Source organism: Salvelinus fontinalis, chromosome 11 (genome assembly GCF_029448725.1).
Source record: "Salvelinus fontinalis isolate EN_2023a chromosome 11, ASM2944872v1, whole genome shotgun sequence".
In the NCBI taxonomy this organism is placed as follows: Eukaryota; Metazoa; Chordata; class Actinopteri; order Salmoniformes; family Salmonidae; genus Salvelinus; species Salvelinus fontinalis.
Window position 1 is genome coordinate 28,390,449 of NC_074675.1, and position 20,176 is coordinate 28,410,624.

Genomic DNA, 20,176 nt, shown 5'->3' on the forward strand with positions numbered 1-20,176 from the left:
AAAGAAAAGCACATTTTTTTTCCAATAAATAACATCAATTTTATCTGAAATACAGAGTAGACATTGTTAATGTTGTAAATGACTATTGTAGCTGGAAACGGCAGATTTTTTTTATGGAATATCTACATACAGAGGCCCATTATCAGGAACCATCACTCCTGTGTTCCAATGGCACGTTGTGTGAGCTAATCCAAGTTTATAATTTAAAATGTTAATTGATCCCGTTTGCAATTATGTTAGCACAGCTTAAAATGGTTGTCCTGATTAAAGAGGTCATAAAATTGGCCTTTAGACTTGTTGAGTATCTGGAGCATCGGCATTTGTGGGTTCGATTCCAGGCTCAAAATGTCCAGAAACAAAGACATTTCTTCTGAAAGTCAGTCTATTCCTTGTTCTGAGAAATGGAGCTATTCCATGCGAGAAATTGCAAAGAAACTGAAGATTTTGTACAACGTTGTGCACTTCTCCCGTCACAGAACAGCGCAAACTGGCTCTAACCAGAAGAGAAAGAGGAGTGGGAGACCCTGGTGCACAACTGAGCAAGAGGATAAGTACATTAGAGTTTAGTTTGAGAAACAGATGCTTCACAAGTCCTCAACTGGCAGCTTCATTAAATAGTACCCGCAAAACGGTGTTAAATCAACAGTTCCTTTGATACTTTGAGAACTCCATACAAATGTTTGTTACTAAAAATAGTAACATTTCTTCTTGTAGTCTTTGTGACAGTGGTGACATCTTTCACTGCTGCTGCAGGTGCCTGACATCAGAGTACACTGCATCCTCTCTGCTGGTCTTCTCTCTCACTCTTCTAGAGGAGGACTTCTTCTTGGGGGTGAAACTGACAGCTGCATAGTTCAACACGTCACTGTCTTGATTCTGAGGGGGGTGGAGCCATGAGGAAAACCATTATGATGACAGCATGATCTACTATATAATGTTTCTATTCTCCTGTGGAAGAAAACACTCTACAAAATGCATGACTGTTCAGACTGTACACCCACTATAACGACCTGACAGTCAGTGGAACAGTGACAGACAGAAGTTCCACAGAAAAATGTAAAACGATCACAAAGACAAGTAGGCTACATCTAGCACAGTGACCTATTACTTCCAAGAAAACTTAATAAGAAAAAATGCACAAATAAGCTGAATACTAGCTGTAAAGAAAGTTAAATGGCAGTTTCTTGTAAAAACTACAAATATTATCTATTCATAAATGTTGACAAGTTTAACTGATTTAGAGATGCATGTAACATTAGATACATCAGCTATAACATTAGATACATTAGATATAAAGTAATACCTCTGCTATCTCTGTTCAGAGTCTTGCACAGCGCCCAGACAAGTAGAAGGGTCACAATACCCAGAACGATGTTGGAGACGACCAATGACAGAACAGTAGGACTCAGATCAAATGGAGAATCATGTTCTGGAACTGTGGAAAGGGTATCAGAGAATCCATATTGTATCATCATCAAACAGTAAAATATGGAATCAAAAGCTAATGGTGATATTGTATAGCTTGTTGCCACAAATGAATGAGGTCATTTGGAGGTAGGCCGTTTGCATGAATATACAGTATTGTTGAGGATATTTACAGATTAAATGGGATTTACCTTGAATGTTCAGCTTGGTCCCATTCCCAAACAGTATCTCCCCACATGAGGCCACAGCACAGTAGTAAGTCCCAGCATCAGAGAGGCTGAGGTTCCTCTTGGGGAGGTTGTAGACACAGCTCTGTGTAGGAGACCCAGCCTCAGGGCTCTTCTCACACTGATCATTCCTGTCTACATGGGTGTAAATAATTCCTGGACGTTATTCTCTTGAGCCATGTCTGAACCAATAGACACTGTGTTCTCCTACACAGGTCTCAGTGTGTATTGTACAGTTCAGAGTCACAGAGTCTCCTGGCTGGACTCACTGGACTGACATCCAAATCGAGGGTGGACATCTCATAAGCAGAGAAATATAAAAGTTGGACTTACCCATCTCTAGAAGAAGTGGAAATATCAGACACAGTGTGATCCTCTTTGAAGGTATCATCCTCCTCACAACTTGTCTTGAGTGGAAAAAGTCCACCAATGTAAACAACACTTCAACAATGGAGTTACAGGTGATTGGTTGAACTGGACCCATCATTTTTTTGACGCCTTATTCCGGTACTGCAATTTTCTTCACATTGTACAGAGTCACAGAGTATAGATTTAGTACAAATTTAGAAATAGTCATTCAAGTTTGACATCCCTTATTCTTTATCACTACAGCTAATGTTGTCTACGTCAAGAGACTGAGTTGTGAACTTGTTGGGAACATGCATGCAATGACACTCTCATTCACTAGGGCTTCTATCACCACACGGTCACTTCACCTCACTAAAATACATCTATGGGAAAAATATATTTCAGGACTTACACTCAATTGGATTGGCTGGATAGAATCCCTTCCCATGATTTTGTTATTGAGGAGGCAGATTCCTCTAGGCCTAATGGTGATGATAATACTTCACAGTTAAAACGGTGTTGTGTTTGACTAAGAACTACAGATCTAGGTGAAATGACCTAATAAATAGTACTCCCTGTTAACCCATGACTGAATAGCCAAGCTCGACTCCAACACCATTATTACATTTTCAAAAGACACAACGGTGGTAGTCCTGATCACCAACAACAATGAGCCACCCTATAGGGAGGAGGTCAGAGTCTTGGAAGAGCGGTGCCAGGATAACAACCTCTCCCTCAATGGGATCAAGACAAAGGAGATGATCGTGGACTACGGGAAAATGAGCACCGAGCATGCCCCCATTCTCATTGACGGAGCTGTAGTGGAGCAGGCTGAGAGCTTCAAGTTTTTTGGTGTCTACACCAACAACAAACTATCATGGTCCAAACACCCAAAGATAGTTTTGAACAGGGCACGGCAACGCCTAATTCCCCTCGGGAGACTGAAAGGTTTTTGCATGTGTCCTGAGATCCTCAAAAATGTCTCAAGCTGCACCATCGAGAGCATCCTGACTGGTTGCATCACTGCCTGGTATGGAAGCTGCTCGGCCTCCGACTGTAATGTGCTACAGAGGGTAGTACGTACGGCCCAGTACATCACTGGGGCTAAGCTTCCTGCCATCCAGGACCTCTATACCAGGCTGAGTCAGAGGAAGGCTCTAAAAATTGTTAAAGACTCCAGCCACCCTAGTCATAGACTGTTCTCTATGCTACCGCATGGCAAGTGGTACCGGAGCACCAAGTCTAGGACCAAAATACTTCTTAACAGCTACTACCCCCAAGTCTTAAGACTTCTGAACAGCTAATCAAATGGCTACACATACTATTTGCATTGATTCCCCCCCCCCCCCCCCACGCTTTTTTTCACGCTGCTGCTACTCGCTATTTATAATCTATTATCTATGAATAGTCACTTTACCCCTATGTACATATTACCTCAATTAGCTCGACAAACCTGTACCCCAGCACATTGACTCGGTTCCGGTTCCCCCTGTATATAGCCTCGTTATTGTTATTTTAGTGTTGCTTTTTAAATTTTTACCTTAGTTTATTTAGTAAATATTTTTCTTAAACCTTGTTATTCTTAAAACTGCATTGTTGGTTAACTGCTTGTAAGTCAGCATTTCACGGTAAGGTTGTTGTATTCGGCGCATGTGACAAATAAAACTGATTTGATTCAATCTCATTGAAAGCAAGTCTAAGAAGTGGTAGATCTGTTCTATGGGCTCTATTTCTAAGCATCCCGTTCTTAAGTTTAGTTTTTGCATCTTTTACTTTCAGTTATGTACATCAGTTTTTAACAGCTGATAATACAATATCTTTGGTTATTAGAAAGATATTTCACTGCGGTTTAGATTGTACAATGATTCTCTACACTATGCATTGCTTGTTTTGTCATATAAACTGAAATTACGTGAACAATTTGAATTTTAACAACCAGGAAATGGCATAGCGATTTCTGCATATTGCACCTTTAAAGATTCCTGAGTTTGGCCTAAATAAATACATTCAACTTCCTTTGTCTTGACTGTTGTTAAACGCTTTATTCATCTTTTGTCACGTTCTGACCATAGTTCTTTTGTGTTTTCTTTGTTTTAGTGTTGGTCAGGACGTGAGCTGAGTGGGCATTCTATGTTGTGTGTCTAGTTTTCCAGTTTCTGTGGTTGGCCTGATATGGTTCTCAATCAGAGGCAGGTGTTAGTCATTGTTTCTGATTGGGAACCATATTTAGGTAGCCTGTTTTGTGTTTGTCACGATCGTGTGGAGGATTGACGGACCAAAACGCAGCTTTAGGAAAATAAGCCATCTCCTTTTATTGACGAAGAAGGCAAAACGAAACAAAAACACTTACACACTAACAAAACAAGAAAACGATCGTGAAGCTAAATAACGATGTGCACACACAGGCTACAAACGTATAACATAGACAATTACCCACATCACATGAAAGCCTATGGCTACCCTAAATATGGCTCCCAATCAGAGACAACCGAAATCAGCTGTCTCTAATTGGGAACTCATTCAGGCAACCATAGACTCTCCTAAACAACTAAACCAACATAGACAACGCTAGACACATGCACTACACACAAACCCATACAATACACCCAACACCCCCTTTTCCATATAATCACCCAAAACCGACAAAACACAAACATTCCCCATGTCACACCCTGACCTAACTAAAATAATAAAGAAAACAAAGAATACTAAGGCCAGGGCGTGACATAACCCCCCCCTTAAGGTGCGAACTCCGGGCGCACCATTACACAGTCTAGGGGAGGGTCTGGGTGGGCTTCCATCCACGGTGGCGGCTCCGGCTCTGGTTGTGGTCCCCACGTCACCATAGTCCCTAACCACCTCCTTAGCTTCCTCCAAATGACCCCCCTCCACATTAACCCCATAGCATTAAGGGGCAGTTCCGGACTAAGGGGCAGCTCCGGACTAAGGGGCAGTACCAGGGTAAGGGGCAGTACCAGGGTAAGGGGCAGTACCAGGGTCAGGGGCAGTACCAGGGTAAGGGGCAGTACCAGGGTAAGGGGCAGCACCAGGATAAGGGGCAGCACCAGGATAAGGGGCAGCTCCGGACTGAGGAATGGCAGCTCCGGACTGAGGAATGGCAGCTCCGGACTGAGGAATGGCAGCTCCGGACTGAGGGACTGCAGCTCCGGACTGAGGGACGGCCCATGACTGGCTGACAGATCTGGCTGCTCATGGCTAACTGACGGATCTGGCTGCTCATGGCTAACTGACGGATCTGGCTGCTCATGGCTGGCTGACGGATCTGGCTGCTCATGGCTGGCTGACGGATCTGGCTGCTCATGGCTGGCTGACGGATCTGGCTGCTCATGGCTGGCTGACGGATCTGGCTGCTCATGGCTAGCTGACGGATCTGGCTGCTCATGGCTGGCTGACGGATCTGGCTGCTCATGGCTGGCTGACGGATCTGGCTGCTCATGGCTGGCTGACGGATCTGGCTGCTCATGGCTAGCTGACGGATCTGGCTGCTCATGGCTAGCTGACGGATCTGGCTGCTCATGGCTAGCTGACGGATCTGGCTGCTCATGGCTAGCTGACGGATCTGGCTGCTCAAGGCTAGCTGACGGATCTGGCTGCTCATGGCTGGCTGACGGATCTGGCTGCTCATGGCTGGCTGACTGATCTGGCAGATCCTGTCTGGTTGGCGGCTCTGGCAGATCCTGTCTGGTTGGCGGCTCTGGCAGATCCTGTCTGGTTGGCGGCTCTGGCAGATCCTGTCTGGTTGGCGGCTCTGGCAGATCCTGTCTGGTTGGCGGCTCTAGCAGATCCTGTCTGGTTGGCGGCTCTGGCAGATCCTGTCTGACGGACGGCTCTAGCGGCTCCTGTCTGGCTGGCGGCTCTAGCGGCTCCTGTCTGGCGGACGGCTCAGTAGGCTCACGGCAGACGGGCGGCTTTGCAGGCTCACGGCAGACGGGCGGCTTTGCAGGCTCACGGCAGACGGATGGCTCAGATGGCGCTGGGGAGACGGATGGCTCAGATGGCGCTGGGGAGACGGATGGCTCAGATGGCGCTGGGGAGACGGATGGCTCAGATGGCGCTTGGCAGACGGGCAGTTCAGGCATCGCTGTGCAGACGGGCGGCTTTGCAGGCTCAGGCGCACTGTAGGCCTGGTGCGTGGTGCCGGGACTGGTGGCACCGGGCTGGGGACACGCATCTCAGGGCTAGTGCGGGGAGAAGGAACAGGGCATACTGGACCCTGGAGACGCACATTAGGCCTAGTGCGTGGTGCCGGCACTGGTGGTATCGGGCTGGGAACACGCTTCTCAGGGCTAGTGCGGGGAGAAGGAACAGGGCATACTGGACTCTCAAGGCGTACTATAGGCCTTGTGCGTGGTACCGGTACTGGTGGTACCGGGCTGAGGACCCGCACATCAGGACGAGTACGGGGAGAAGGAACAGTGCGTACAGGACTCTGGAGACACACAGAAGGCTTGGTGCGTGGTGTAGGCACTGGTGGTAATGTGCTGGAGACACGCACCACAGGGCTAGTACGTGGAGGAACAGTAACAGGACGCACAGGACTCTGGAGACACACAGGAGGCTTTGTGCGTGCTGTAGGCACTGTCTTAACCAGACGGCTAGCACGCACCTCAGGACGAGTATGGAGAGCTGTTCCCGGTGACATTAACTCACCAACACGCTCATTCGGACGGATGCCGTGCCTCATGCACCAAACCAGTACATCCCTCATAACTCTCTCCTCCAATTTCTCCATTAATTCCTTTACTGTCTCTGCGTCGCTCACTTCCAAATCCGCCCTCACCGGCTCCTTACGGTAAGCAGGAGGAGTTGGCTCACGTCTCCCGACTGACCCAACTAAACTACCCGAGAGCCCTCCCCCAAGAAATTTTTGGGTTTGACTTACGGGGTTCCAGCCTTGTTTCCGTGCTGCCTCCTCATATCGCCGCCTCTCTGCTTTCGCTGCCTCCAGCTCAGCTTTGGGACGGCGATATTCTCCCGGCTGTGCCCATGGATCTTCTCCATCCAATATTTCCTCCCAACTCCAATAATCCTGTGTAGCAGGCCACTGCTCCAATTCACGCTGCTTGATCCTTTGGTGGGTAATTCTGTCACGATCGTGTGGAGGATTGACGGACCAAAACGCAGCTTTAGGAAAATAAGCCATCTCCTTTTATTGACGAAGAAGGCAAAACGAAACAAAAACACTTACACACTAACAAAACAAGAAAACGATCGTGAAGCTAAATAACGATGTGCACACACAGGCTACAAACGTATAACATAGACAATTACCCACATCACATGAAAGCCTATGGCTACCCTAAATATGGCTCCCAATCAGAGACAACAGAAATCAGCTGTCTCTAATTGGGAACTCATTCAGGCAACCATAGACTCTCCTAAACAACTAAACCAACATAGACAACGCTAGACACATGCACTACACACAAACCCATACAATACACCCAACACCCCCTTTTCCATATAATCACCCAAAACCGACAAAACACAAACATTCCCCATGTCACACCCTGACCTAACTAAAATAATAAAGAAAACAAAGAATACTAAGGCCAGGGCGTGACAGTGTTGGGTTTTGTGGGTGGTTGTCTTCAGTCTTCGTGTGTCTGCACCAGATAGAACTGTTTCGGTTTTTTACATTTGTTTTTTTGTTTTTTGTAGTGTTCACGTTTATTGTCTTTAATTAAACATTATGGACAATTACCCCGCTGCGCTTTGGTCCTCTCCTTCTTCCACAGAAGAAAGCCGTTACATCTTTTCACAAGCAAGTCCATTTAAAAGGAGTCTGGCAGAGAAGCAATGCACTTCATTCAAGTAGCTACAGTAACTATTAGTTACAGTAATACAGATAATAATGTTAATAAAGTGGGAGTTGATAAGAAGTGAATTCATTGGACTGTTTCATTCATCCAATTCTACTGTCTGATCCCAGCGTACACCACTGTCTCCATGTGACCTCTCTGTCTTCTAGACCTGTTCTTCTTGTTGCTCAGATTCAGAGCTACTTAATGGAGACTGTCTCCATCTTGGTCATGTAAGAAACAATTATAAAGGGGGAGGGGGAAATATGACTATGTTATTATTCAATATAAAAATGTTCATACATATTTTTATGGTAATACAAAATAAGGAATTCTACTTACCCCTGCATCCGTAGAAGAGACTGCTGGACATGGTGTCAGAGAGACTGATCCTGAAAAGAAACACACCAAAGATAAAGATGCAACTCCTTCTTCCAATGCAGATACATCTGTAGATGTCCTGACTAGAGTCCTGACTAGAACCAAAAGATGTGATCATATTACTCCAGTGCTAGCCTCCCTACACTGGCTTCCTGTTAAGGCAAGGGCTGATTTCATGGTTTTACTGTTAACCTACAAAGCGTTACATGGGCTTGCTCCTACCTATCTTTCCGAGTTTGTCCAGCCGTACATACCTACACGTACGCTACGGTCACAAGACGCAGGCCTCCTAATTGTCCCTAGAATTTCTAAGCAAACAGCTGGAGGCAGGGCTTTCTCCCATAGATTTCCATTTTTATGGAATGGTCTGCCTATCCATGTGAGAGACGCAGACTCGGTCTCAACCTTTAAGTCTTTACTGAAGACTTATCTCTTCAGTAGGTTATATGATTGAGTGTAGTCTGGCCCAGGAGTGTGAAGGTGAACGAAAAGGCTCTGGAGCAATGAACCGCCCTTGCTGTCTCTGCCTGGCCGGTCCCCCTCTCTCCACTGGGATTCTATGCCGTTAACCCTATTACAGGGGCTGAGTTACTGGTGCTCTTTCATGCCGTCCCTAGGAGGGGTGCGTCACTTGAGTGGGTTGAGTCACTGACGTGATCTTCCTGTCTGGGTTGGCGCCCCCCCTTGGTTTGTGCCGTGGCGGAGATCTTTGTGGGCTATACTCGGCCTTGTCTCAGGATGTTAAGTTGGTGGTTGAAGATATCCCTCCAGTGGTGTGGGGGCTGTGCTTTGGCAAAGTGGGTGGGGTTATATCCTTCCTGTTTGGCCTGTCCGGGGGTATCATCCGATGGGGCCACAGTGTCTCCTGACCCCTCCTGTCTCAGCCTCCAGTATTTATGCTGCAGTAGTTTATGTGTCGGGGGGCTAGGGTCAGTTTGTTATATCTGGAGTACTTCTCCTGTCTGATCCGGTGTCCTGTGTGAATTTAAGTATGCTCTCTCTAATTCTCTCTTTCTCTCTTTCTTTCTCTCTCTCGGAGGACCTGAGCCCTAGGACCATGCGTCAGGACTACCTGGTATGATGACTCCTTGCTGTCCCCAGTCCACCTGGCAGTGCTGCTGCTCCAGTTTAAACTGTTCTGCCTATGGAACCCTGACCTGTTCACCGGACTTGCTACCTGTCCCAGACCTGCTGTTTTCAACTCTCTAGAGACCGCAGGAGCGGTAGAGATACTCTTAACTTCTTCTGGCTGCAAGCCCGAAGCCGGGCACAATATGACAACAGCCACTTCAGGTGCAGGGCGCATAATTCAAAATATATTTTTTTGAAATATCACCCATTAACAAGTCCAATACAGCATTTGAAAGATAAACATCTTGTGAATCCAGCCAATATGTCCAATTTTTTAAATGTTTTACAGCGAAAACACCACGTATATTTATGTTAGCTCACCACCAAATACAAAAAAGCACAGACATTTTTCACAGCACAGGTAGCATGCACACAACCAACCTAACTAACCAAGAACCAACCAAACTAACCAAGAAACAACTTCATCAGATGACAGTCTTATAACATGTTATTCAATAAATCTATGTTTTGTTCGAAAAATGTGCATATTTGAGCTATAAATCAGTTTTACATTGCAGCTACCATCACAGCTACCGTCAGAAATTGCATCGAAGCAGCCAGAGTAATTACAGACACCAACGTCAAATACCTAAATACTCATCATAAAACATTTCTGAAAAAGACATAGTGTACAGCAAATGAAAGACAGGCATCTTTTGATTCCAGCCAATATTTCCGATTTCTTAAGTGTTTTACAGCGAAAACACAATATAGCATTATATTAGCTTACCACAATAGCCAGAAACACAAGCCATTCCCCAGCAGCAAAAGTTAGCGATCGTAACAAACCAGCAAAAGATATATAATTTTTGACTAACCTTGATAAGCTTCATCAGATGACAGTCCTATAACATCAGGTTATACATACACTTATGTTTTGTTCGAAAATGTGCATATTTAGAGCTGAAATCAGTGGTTATACATTGTGCTAACGTAGCATCTTTTTCCCACAGCGTCCGGATATTTTTCTGACACTCACATATTCTGACCAAATAACTATTCATAAACATAACTAAAAAATACATGTTGTATAGGACGATATGTAGTTTACGTTATGGCGAGAGCGTGCCAAAAAACCTGGCCGCAAACTACTAGTACAACATGTCCGACAGATATATGAAATAACATCATAAAATGGGTCCTACTTTTGATGATCTTTCATCAGAATGTTGTACAAGGGTTCCTTTGTCGGGAACAATCGTTGTTTGGATTTAGAATGTCCTCTTCTCCAGTCAATTAGCACGGAAAGCTAGCAAAGTGGCGCTAAGCTCTACTTTGTGAACAAACGCAGACAACGCAACACGCCTAACGTCCCGAAAAAAATTCAATAATCTAATAAAACTATATTGAAAAAACATACTTTACGATGATATTGTCACATGTATCAAATAAAATCAAAGCCGGAGATATTAGTCGTCTATAACAACAGCTGTACAGAAGGCAAAACCAGGTCCCTTCACGCGCTCTCCAGAAAACAGGAAACTGGTGACACGTCATACAAAGAGCATTTATTCGAGCCCAGATCAAGTTATACACTCAATTTCTTCTCTCACTGCCTGTCGACATCTAGTGGAAGACGTATGGAGTGCATGTATACTGATATATATCAAGGACATTTATAGGCAGGCCCTAGAACAGAGCATCGATTTCAGATTTTCCACTTCCTGTTAGGAAGTTTGCTGCAAAATGAGTTCTGTTTTACTCACAGACATAATTCAAATGGTTTTAGAAACTAGAGAGTGTTTTCTATCCAATAGTAATAATAATATGCATATTGTACGAGCAAGAATTGAGTACGAGGCCGTTTGAAATGGGCACCTTTTATCCGGCTACTCAATACTGCCCCTGCAGCCCAAACAGGTTAATGATCGGCTATGAAAAGCCAACTGACATTTACTCCTGAGGTGCTGACTTGCTGCACCCTCGATAACTACTGTGATTATTATTATTTGACCATGCTGGTCATTTATGAACATTTTAACATCTTGGCCATGTTCTGTTATAATCTCCACCCGGCACAGCCAGAAGAAGACTGGCCACCCCTCATAGTCTGGTTCCTCGCTAGGTTTATTCCTAGGTTTTGGCCTTTCTAGGGAGTTTTTCCTAGCCACCGAGCTTCTACACCTGCATTGCTTGCTGTTTGGGGTTTTAGGTTGGGTTTCTGTACAGCACTTTGAGATATCAGCTGATGTACGAAGGGCTATATAAATAAATTTGATTTGATATTAAAGAAGAGCAACTTCTCTAAGGTTGTCACATGCTTCTGCACTGCAGACACTTTCTCTGGTTAAACTTGTACATGATGCAAGCAAGGACAATGATCAGGATTAACAAGAAAGCCAATCCTACACCCAGGCAGTACACCAAGAGAAGAAGGTCTGCCCTATGGCCTGTGGAGATTCAAACATTGATAGAGGACACTCAGAATAGCAAGTAAAGTATATTCTACACAGTAGATTAGTAAAATAAAGAAAAAGATTTAAGCCGTATCAACTACCTTGAATGTCCAGCTTGGTCCCGTTCCCAAACAGTATCTCCCCATATGAGGTCACAGCACAGTAGTAAGTCCCAGCATCAGATAGGCTGAGGTTCCTCTTGGGGAGGTTGTAGACACAGCTCTGTGTATGAGACCCAGCATCAGGGCTCTTTTCACACTGATCATTCCTGTCTACATGGGTGTAAAGGATTCCTGGATGGGATTCTCCTGAGCCATGTCTGAACCAATAGACACTGTGTTCTTCTACACAGGTCTCAGTGTGGATTGTACAGTTCAGAGTCACAGAGTCTCCTGGCTGGACTGACTCAGACACAGGCTGCTGGAGCACAGCCATGTTTCTGGACCCTTATCCTGACAAGAGGATTTATAAGTCAGTAAATCTGTCCCCAATGTTGTGTCCCAAGTTATCATTGTTTAAATCATACACAGTCATATCTGATTATGCAAATATAGCATATTTAAGCCATTGTATCCAAAACGTAAAGTTCAAAAGCCCTCAAGATTATAGTTGCAGAAAATTTGTTACAATTTTGTCAGGATTTGGCCAGGATTGTTTTGGTCACTAGATGCCCCCATTGCGCCTTTTTTGAACCTTTTGTTTTTCCCTTGGTCTAATTATTGTTTGCACCTGTGCCTTATTTCTTTGTAGGTATTTAAACCCTTAGGGTTCCTCAGTTCTTTGCTCTGTGTTTTTATGTTAGCACCCAGCCCCAGCCATGCTGTGAACATGTATTTCTCCAGTTGGATTTTCATGAGGTACTCTGGTTTTGTTCTTGTTTGTTTTTGATAATTCTTTTGAGGTTTGTTTTTTCCCTGCTGTTCTTACCACTTTGTGGATTTTCTTTGTATCTTGGTGGATATTCATTTTTTTTCTCTTGGCGTTACTTTTTGACGTTGTGGATTTATATTTTTTGCCTGAAGATTTTTTCCTTTATTAAACCACCATCTCTAGTACTGCTGTGTCTGCCTCATCTTCTGGGTTCTGCCGACTATTAGTGACTGTTTCTCACACCGGGTCTTGACAAAAAAAAAATCTTTGTAAATTCAGATATTGTCCCTTTCACAATGAGAATGGCTCCTTCTTCAAACTCCACCTGGTTGGCATAAGAGTTCCCACAGTAATATGTGGCTGAATCAGAGTCTGAGATCTTTAGGTCATTCATTCCTTCACCGCTTTGCACTGAGAAGCGAGTGTTACCCTTAAATTCATGGTCAAATGTTGCATTGTTGTTATACTTCTAAAAGACTGATAAGATTTGAAGATTGTCACCCATTGTTTGCTGGTACCACATAAAGTACAGTGCCAGGTTGCCTTTATAGAAGCAGTGCAAAGTCACTGTTTCTCCAACATTGGCTCTAACAAGATGAATTTCCGAGGATTGTGCAGCAGCTAGAATACACACAGAGACATGATCCATTACTTACACAAGTCCTTTATATACATCAATAAAGTACCTGAGTCTACACCCCTTAAACAGAGAAATTTCACAGTTGGACTTACCCATCTCTACAAGCAGTGCCAGTATCAGACACAGTGATATCATCTTTGAAGTTGTCCTCTTCACAACCTGTGTCTTGAGTGGAACAGTCCACCCATGTAGACGACACCTCAACTATGGGGTTATTTATGATTGGTCGAACTGGACATTTTTGTTAACACCTTATTCAGCCAACCATGGTCTTCGTAAGTGAAAATCTCTCATATAATCCATGAAAAGTGAACCAATGCTTACTGTTTAGGATATTTTGTTGAGGGTGGGTGAAGATATTATCTGGTAAGTATGCAGTACATTTTCAAGCATACATTACAAAAGAATGTACCTGTATCCTCTTGTTATTAAACTCAGTTGTGTGCCTAAGATAGATTTAGCCCCTCCCCATGCAACAGTTACAGGCAGTACTCCTGATGACCTATAGGGGGACTGTTATACATAGAACGTCCTGATATGTAGGGTGAACAGGGGTGGAGCATTACTCTGAGGGTATGTGGGTGAAACACCTACAGAATGAAAGTCAATCTTATCCCTGTCATTCATGTACTAACTCAAATGTAGGCTACTAGTTGAGCGTTTAGTAGGGGTGTACCTCGGTGGGTAGGCCTCTTCACTGTAGCCTAATATACATCAATACAATTTCTACTTTAAACTCTGTAAACAAATGAGTGTAGTTTGAATGAATTAAACCTATGATATTTTAAGTGACAAGATACAGGCTACATGGCATACAGTATATAAATGGACTGTGATGTTAATTGTCATGGTTGTGAACAACATTGAAAGAATGAGAGAAAACAGAGTGACACCACATAGACATCCTGCTGAAAACCACATAGAGACACAGGGTGTGGAAAAGGCCAGCAGGCCTGTCCAAAGCGTAGAGACGGACTTGTTTTGTGCTCACAGCAGACCGCAGAGTGCAGGTACCTGTAAACATCTCGCTGTGTGGGTGCATGCATGGGTGGGACTAGTATTTATCAGTAGGTTGGGTCTGCAGATGCCCTCTGCACACATTCATACAGACATACTTTATGTACAGAACACAAGAGAAGGAACAAGTCTATTTTAGTCAGTATCAGTTGTTGAAATGGATATTTAATAATACTAAAAGAAGCAACTTAATCAACTTAATCAAGCAATTTAATCAACTGACATACAACTTTTTAAACAAGGTCACTGGCCATTTATTTTTAGAATGCATAACAACTCAGCAATCTCAACAAATACTCATTTTCAATACAAGTTGATGATATTTCCAACATTTACTGCAAAATGTCCATCGACATTTGTCTTAGATTGATCTATTTCCTGGTGGTGTAGATGATGATGAAGATGGTCAGACAGCAGAGGAGAACTCCTGTTCTTATGATGGAGAGAATGACCAGGATTCTCATCTGTGGATCATCAGAGTGACCACGTTCAACATCCAGCTTGGTCCCGTTCCCAAACAGTATCTCCCCACATGAGGCCACAGCACAGTAGTGAGTCCCAGCATCAGAGAGGCTGAGGTTCCTCTTGGGGAGGTTGTAGACACAGCTCTGTGTAGGAGACCCAGCCTCATAGTTCTTCTCACACTGATCAACCCTGTCTCCATGGGTGTAAATCATTCCTGGACGAGATCCTCCTGAGCCATGTCTGAACCAATAGACACTGTGTTCTCCTACACAGGTCTCAGTGTGTATTGTTCAGTTCAGAGTCACAGAGTCCCCTGGCTGGACTGACTCAGACACAGACTGCTGTACAACAGACATGCTGTTGAACTCTAATTCTAAAAAGAGTGACAAAGTGAGATCATGGTGTGTCAATTGTTTGTCCTGATAGATTTTTTAATGAACAATTTATTTTGTATATTTAGAATTTCATGAATGCAAAATGAAAATCCAAACAAAGACTTAAGTTAGTTTACCTTTGACAATCAAATCTGCTCCTTGTTTAAATGTGACTTTGCCCACTTCAATAGCAACACAGTAGTATGTAGCTGAGTCCCCTAACTGTGCATTAGAGATGGTCAGGTTAAAGCTGTCAACTCCTCTCTTCACAATCAGACGTTTAGTCCCAGTAAAGTCCTTGGTAAAGTAATATAACTTACTTATTTGTTTGAGAATTAGAAATATCTTAAACAGTGTCACCATCTGTGAATATATCATCTTGAGTGGAGAAAGTCTACCCAAGTGTACAACACAACGGGCAACACAAAGGGCTAATGGGTGATTTGTTGATCTGGACCCAATCTTCTTTCTTGACACCTCATTCAGACGACCATGGTCTTGTTGTCTATTGCACCCTACAGAGTCACGCAGTCTACTGGCTGGACTCAGACACAAGATGCTGTAGAATGCAAGTAACTGTCTTAAAGGTTTTACTTGTTTGGTGGTTTGTGGTTTTCTCACCTCTCTGGAGAACCCTGGGTCAACATAGTAGTCAATTTGTTTTCTCACCTCTCTGGAGAACCCTGGGTCAACATAGTAGTCCATTTGTTTTCTCACCTCTCTGGAGAACCCTGGGTCAACATAGTAGTCCATTTGTTTTCTCACCTCTCTGGAGAACCCTGGGTCAACATAGTAGCCTATTTGTTCTCTCACACTTACTTTAGTTAAATCAAGTGTATCTTGCCTCTGTTGCTGAAGACAAGAAAAACCAAGTGTACCTAAAGTATTTGAAAGAAAACAATTATTATTTTGAACAGGTCATTCAGCAGTCAGAGTACTCCAGATTACCCATAGGAGGGCTGTTTTACATCGACCATGTCTTGTCGAACGGTTAAGATCATTGGGCCAGTAACCAAAATGTCGCTTGTTTAGGTCCCCGAGCCGACTAGGTGAAAAATCTGTGGCACTTATCCCTACTTGCTCCTGTAAGTTGCTCTGAATAAGAGTGTCTTTGAAATTACTAAAATGTAAGTGTGAACAAGAGTCGAACATTGGAAGTGTAATGGGATAAACACCTACAGCATGAAACAAGTCAATTGTATGTCAGTCTCATTCCCTATCATTCACAGAAATATGCACAAACTGAAGTGTAACAGCTGAGAGTGCATCACTGATTGGACTCGCCAGCCTAATATAACCAATACACATGACACACTATATCCACTCTATATCACTATCTGGTTAGTGTGGTTCTCGTAGGAGGCAATCTATCAGAAGGAGTATCCTCCTCTATTGGTCTCCTGACAGAGAACACTGCAGTAGTCCTAGAACACTTGTCTGATTGAGAATGCACTAGTTCTCCCATGACGTCATCTTAAAATGGCCCCTCATCCTGAGCAGATAGATATAGAATAGATGGTTCTGTATTATGACATTGAGATGCTTATCTTGGAGAGTTCAATAGAGTTCATTACCAGTTCGTTGTGGTTTGAAACTGATTTCAGATAACTATTTTATGTCCAAGTAAGTTTATAAAGAACTGGTTTGCTGTGACTGCAAGCTGTCAGTAGAAACATGAACAACAGTAACAAATGTGAAAACAACAGACTGACACCAGATAGACATCCTGCTGAAAACCACAGAGACACAGAGAGCAGGTAGAAGGGTCCTGTGTGTACAAGGCCAGCAGGCCTGACCAAAGAATAGATATAGCCACGTACTTAGAGTAGACCTCAAGTACCTGTGAACTTGTTAGCTGTGTGTGGGGGGATGTGAGTGTCATGCTATCAACTCGTCTAAAAGATAGGTTGTGTGCCTTACTTATGCAAAGACTCCCCGGAACTCAATTACAAAACTACAAGGTGCACTTATACATATTCACATGTTGTCAATAGTTTGTGAAAACTGCTCCATTACAATGTGAACATGGTCATATGTATTATCAGTCTCTCAACCATATCAATTCTGTTCAAAGTATATTCAGCTAACACATTTATTTTTAGTTCAGTCTTTTCTTATGGAGAGAGAGAGTTGAACTCTTAGAGACATGGATGTTGGTGGTTTTGATGGTGTGTGTGAAGAGAGAGTGTGGTGAGGACTGACGGTCATTGCTGGGGGTTAGAGTTGAGTTTACGTGAGTGGAACATCTATTTAGGGCAGTCAGAACACCACAGAGAGCTGTGATACAGGATACAGCTAAAAGAAGACAGTTTGAGAGGCTAAAACACCAGCAATAGATACATATTTACAGTTATTTTGCAACCAACCATCTTTTTTACATTGAGCATAGGCTTGATATGGTTGTTACACACTGAATCTGTGGGTGAAAGTGTTGTAGAAATGTAACTAAAAACATATGAATGCTAATCAAACAATTCCTCTTAATGAAAGCAGTTTAATGTTTTATTTGATCAAAATGGAACAACAGTATCAATGTAAGTAATTGTAACTTACAATGAAAAAGACACAGTCAAACATACAGTGTAGAAAACACAGAGTCAATGCAAATTAATAAAGAGTAAAAGTTTACATTTCTATCCATGTTTTGGCGTCTCACACCAGAGCCACACCACACCAGCGCTCCTCTGTCTCCTGGCCTTTGGTTTCTTGTGGACGACGTTCAGAGCGGCGTAATAGAGAGTAACAGGCTCTTGATCCTGAGAGGATTAGCAAAAATGAAAATATTTGCAAGTAGACTAAATATTACAGTATAGTGAAACAATCCTCTAATAAAATGCATATTTTCATATTTTGATTGAAGGAAAAATACATTGATTCAGCAACAGCTAAACAAGTGTGAGGTCAGATTACCTGGTTATAATGACTAGGGACTGCAGGAGCACTTGGCTGAAGTTGGGTTCCTTTTAATCAAATACAAATAATCAATTTAATCATCATCATAATACAATGAAGAGCTTTTTTGACCAATTTTGACCAAATATGTCAACTAATGTAACTGGACCAACAATTGATAAGCATACTGTATCTTGCACAATAATATTGCTTACCTATGCACTTGCTCATCTTGTACAAAACACAAGTAAGGACAATGATGAGGATGACACACAGACCCAACGCTACGCCAAGGCAGTACATGAACAGAAGATGGTCCTCCTTACAACCATCTGTGAAACATCAAATAGGGATAGAGACACTGAGACACTGAGGGATAAAGCTATGACAATGTTAGAGACACCAACAAGACTCGGCCTGATCTGAGTCGTATTTTATTCTCTCACATTCAAAAATATCTGAATGATATAAGAAAAACAAAGATATCTGAATGATATAGAATAACAAAAATATCTGAATGATATAGAAAAAACAAAGATATCTGAATAATTAAAAAAGTATATGAACGATACCTTTTCTGCAATCTAAAGAACTTTGATTATATAGATGTCAGAAGTATCACTTACGGGCAATGTCCAGCTGGGTCCAGTCTCCAAACAGTATCTCCCTACATGAGCCCACAGCACAGTAGTAAGTCCCAGCAGGTGTGAGGTTCCTCTTGGGGAGGTTGTAGACAGCTCTGTGTAGGAGACCCAGCCTCAGGGCTCTTCTCACACTGATCACTCCTATCTCCATGGGTTTAAATGATTAATGAGCTGGATTCTCCTGAGCCATGTCTGAACCAATAGACACTGTGTTCTCCTACACAGGTCTCAGTGTGTACTGTACAGTTCAGAGTTACAGAGTCTCCTGGCTGGACTGACTCAGACACAGGCTGCTGGAGCACAGACATGCTGTTGGACTCAGAGTCTGAAGAGAGTGAGTAACTAACTGGGTGAAAAACAAGCCATGTATTCACCGCTAGCATTTGATTGTGTAGTTGCAGAAACATACCAATATGCAGTGCAATACATTTTTAAAATGAATTAGCAAATGTTTCGCTACCTTTGACAATTAAAATAGTTCCATCTCCAAATGTGAGCTCATAGATGGTTGTAGTGGAACAATAGTATGTAGCTGAGTCCCCTGGCTCTGTCTTGGATATGGTCAAGTTACAGCTGTAGTCTCCTCTCCTCACACCCAAATGTTTGATCTCTGTAAATTCCTTGATAAAATTGTTGGAATAATAACTATCTTGGCCAACATAAAGAGATGATGACATGAGGAGGGGTTTCTGTCCAAAACTCTGCTTGAACCAATCAAGCCTGGTCACCGACACTGGGACACTCTGTCTCTATACTGTGGCCATGAGGAGATAATCTCCTCCAGGAATTTACGACCTGAGTTCGCAGCAGCCTAGTGTAGGAGACAGAGACAGGGGGATGGGCTTGCTTTACCCAAAGAGGGCAACGTCATGACAACTGTATAGTCTGTGGGTCTGACAGTGGGACATCTTATATGCACCTTATATATGATGGCACTTTACATGTACCTTTCATGCAGTAGGAGGGAACACTGAAAAGAGAGATTTTATTGGCCGACTACAATCTTAGAAGTGTGTCCTCTGGCTTACCATAGTTTGAGCTTCCTTATAATTACTTTTTAAGACATTATAAAGCAGGTCAGAGTAACTGGATCAAGGAAATCAAATGTTTGCTTGATACGGTTGCTTCTTTTTTGAGAGAAATTAAACATTTACTTAAATTCTTTCTCTTTTGATGTTTGGAAATTATACAATGAATGATCTTTAGTGCTGCTAATGTAACGGATGTGAAATGGCTAGCTAGTTAGCGGGTACGCGCTAGTAGCATTTCAATCAGTTACGTCACTTGCTCTGAGACTTAAGTAGTGTTGCCCCTTGCTCTGCAAGGGCCGCGGCCTTTGTGGAGCGATGGGTAACGATGCTTCGTGGGCGACCGTTGTTGATGTGTGCAGAGGGTCCCTGGTTCGTGCCCGTGTTGGGGCGAGGGGACGCCGTAAAGTTATACTGTTACACTAATACTACCGACCCAAACCCAGCCCAGCCCAATGGTTAAAGGTACCCATCATGTAAATTTACCCACCACTGCATAAAAGCTGCACCAATAAA

The 20,176-nt window shown here is 43.2% G+C and overlaps 1 pseudogene; it reads right to left on the minus strand.

Moving 5' to 3' along the window:
• Positions 1-738: 738 nt before the first annotated feature.
• On the minus strand, positions 739-19,540 carry LOC129864692 (uncharacterized; annotated as a pseudogene).
• Between the last annotated feature and the right edge of the window lie 636 nt (positions 19,541-20,176).